The sequence below is a fragment of the Ixodes scapularis genome, unplaced genomic scaffold, assembly GCF_016920785.2.
Source record: "Ixodes scapularis isolate PalLabHiFi unplaced genomic scaffold, ASM1692078v2 PGA_scaffold0__279_contigs__length_252992795, whole genome shotgun sequence".
Lineage (NCBI taxonomy): Eukaryota > Metazoa > Arthropoda > Arachnida > Ixodida > Ixodidae > Ixodes > Ixodes scapularis.
In genome coordinates this window covers 251600801-251603780 of record NW_024609835.1, presented here as the reverse complement: position 1 = coordinate 251603780, position 2980 = coordinate 251600801, and the positions used below count along the sequence as shown (strand labels likewise).

The window sequence follows — 2980 nt, the reverse complement described above, 5'->3', positions numbered from 1 at the left end:
ACAGCGTAAATAAATTTACCATTACTATAACTATTACTATTACTATTATTATTAAGACGCAAGATACAGAGTTTCGGAAATATAGTTGTTTATCAATTCCCGTTCCAGAGTATTAAAAGAAAATTCAGACTGAATGGCTGAGCGACACCGCGGAGGTACTCTAGCATGCACCTTTGGTAGTACTCTTCAACTAGCTTGCTCAGATGCTTCGCTACGCGAACGTAGTTGGCCTTGCTGCTCCTTTGAGGCTCTCCGCGAAGTACATCCGCCAGCTTCTGCTCTGTCAAGCTCTGCTTCCTTAGAAACGCGGCCACTAGCTTGTACGTGTCCGGATGATGCAGCCCCAAGGACTTCTGGAATGCATTGTGCCAGGACTCGACGTGATTGTTGGTCCTCTGGAGCATTTCGGAGATCCGTTCGTAGCAGCTCCAGATGTCATGCGGAAAAAGTGCTGGCCTACGCGAGCGGTTTCTTCCGATGCTGGAGCCCACGTACGTCCTCTCGAAGTAATCGAACATTTTGTTGAGGCCGTCGTCTGTTGAGGGAGCATCGTCTTCGAGCTCTTCCAGTCCTGGACAAAAACAAACGCAAAATTCTGATATATACAAAAACAAAGTATATAAATTCTAGGGCTAAGACCAGATTTAACGAGAACCAATCCAGACAACTAACAAAAGTCAGTCTTGCACGACGTTTATATAAAGCGCATGAGGCCTTGCCCCGCTAGCACTAAAAATTTCCTTTACCTCGCGCAATGTCCCCGGGTTGAACAAACGCCAGTGCCGGTATCATGCTCACTCTTCTGCGGAAGTCATTGTTCTCACGATATCTACGCAGAAGATTTCATACCTTAGAGGTCAATTTATTTACTTGTTATTTCAACTTACTTACCTGACGATGAGGTGCTCCTCCTACATCCGGCGAACAAGCGACTGTTTTAGGTGGAAGAAGCAGCCCGTCACTCTGGCTGTCGGGAACACCGACTGAAAAGCTCGCTTCGCCGCCACTTCGAAATCCATCATTAACGTCTGAGGTGCCAGTCGGGAGCGAAGTTCCTTGAGTGTCCTGAAAAGGCGCCCGTAGGCTTCCTGGCTCCGTTTGCTCATCAGCAAGTAGACTAGCGGTAGCACCTTGCCACGAACTAGCCCGTGGGTGGTATACACCTGCAAAGTAAGGACGCACTATTTTGGAAGCGACATGATAAGATAGAAGTGTCGCACTGTAGCCACATACACATTTTGAGAACAAAAATTTAAAACCGCCAGGTTTTGCATACGTAGAGCAACATAGGCGTGCGTCGTACCTGATGGAAGAGCGACGGCGAGACGTCGAAAGTGCCATCGGCGAACCAGTCAGTGTACTGGCTGAGGAGTCGAAGGTTCACGTCCGTCGCAAACATGAATAGACGATCTTTGTCTTGTGCGCCAGAGTCATACAGCAAGAACGATCGCCCGTCTGGAAGGATTCAAGCCAGCTGGGGAGGTTGAGTTCGTGAATGTGGTGTGGAGCAGGCAGCGGCATATTTAAGGCGCGGCGTGCCCTTTGTGCTGAGCGGGTCAAGGCGCTTACCGAGGGAAGCTGCAGCCGCTCAGAACCTGGAATAAAAATCATCAATTTTGTGCACTTAAGAACACCACGAAAGAAAAGTGTTTGGGGCTACTGGAGAGAGATAGAGAGAGAAAAAACAAACATTTATTTTTATCTCTTTTAGTCCAGGTCGTTGTCTATAAATTCATAGTATTCCTTGTGATGACGACGACCACGATTATCTAAAGCGCTTGCAAATAATCGTGACGTTTAGTTAGAATTCTGGTGAAATATCTCTGCTTACTTGTTAGGCCACTGGTAGTTTCCGCAATCATCATTCCCTGTTGATTATTGGTTGTCCTGGCTTTTTCCTTTACCGCAGCAATCACCTCCTCTGCCCGACAGACGTCGGGATTCGGCAGGTGACCATGGTGCTCGCCGGTGGACTGCGGAAGTGTGCAGATATATTAGAAGTATGTTATTATAAAAATGGTAAACTGAAGGCGACTCAGTGGGGGCATAGTTCAATTGTATAATCGAGTTCTGACAAATGAAAAATTACAAAGAGAAGTTTTATGGTACAATAAGCGTTTGCTTACCTTGACGAGGGTCAGGCACTGTCCCACCCCGCTGTTGTGGCTCGACCGCTGCAGCTTCTTTTTGAGCACTCCATGTCCACCGTCCGGTGTTCTCGTTCAGTCTATCCAGGCGATAGGAATAACCATTGTGTTGCAAAAGCGGATGATCTTTCTTAGACTTCGTGATTGATAGCATTTTCACGTGCTGAACAGCACTCCGTTTGAAGATCCGGCTTAGCTGTCACGAACGCCCGCAGTGCCCAACTCCCCTTTTGTAGTCGCCTTTATACCCACGGTTGACGGTTGACCCAACCTTGGAAGGTTTTCTCCCAATAACGATAGCTGTTAATGGTGGACAGTTTGACCTCTGTTACGTATGAACAATAGCCAACCGACATGGAAGTTGTAACCTCTTTAACCGTATTTCTAGAATCGCGTTCCGGAACTTCGCGTATGCCTCATTAGAAAATTCGGGTTAAACCTCAACGTCCGCTTTCCAGTGAAAGAACAGAAAGGTTGTCCTCTCCAATGCTTGTATATCCTTCGTTCAGGTTTTGTGCAACGAAGAGTTTGTCTTTCTATTGCTCTCCAGAGTTATTTTCGAACCTGTGAAAAGAAGCAGCCCTTTGTTCCGAGATAAGTGCAAAGGGAAAAAGGCTTAGGGTTCACGTCCTCATGAACTGCATTACGTTTCTCAGTGTGAAACGTTCTCCGGACAAGATAGTTAATGTCCAGGCGAGCTGGTGATAGTTAATCATGATGTGCAAATGCGAAAGTGAGGCGGAATATTGGGATACCATGAAGCCAAAGAAAAACTACAGAAGAAGACGTCTCTAACGCAGCTAACCCGTTTTTAGCAGGACCAAAGAGTTTTA

The 2980-nt window shown here is 46.7% G+C and overlaps 1 pseudogene; it reads right to left on the bottom strand.

Annotated features, from left to right (window-relative positions):
- Positions 1 to 242: 242 nt before the first annotated feature.
- Positions 243 to 2301, bottom strand: LOC120839948 (annotated as a pseudogene).
- Between the last annotated feature and the right edge of the window lie 679 nt (positions 2302 to 2980).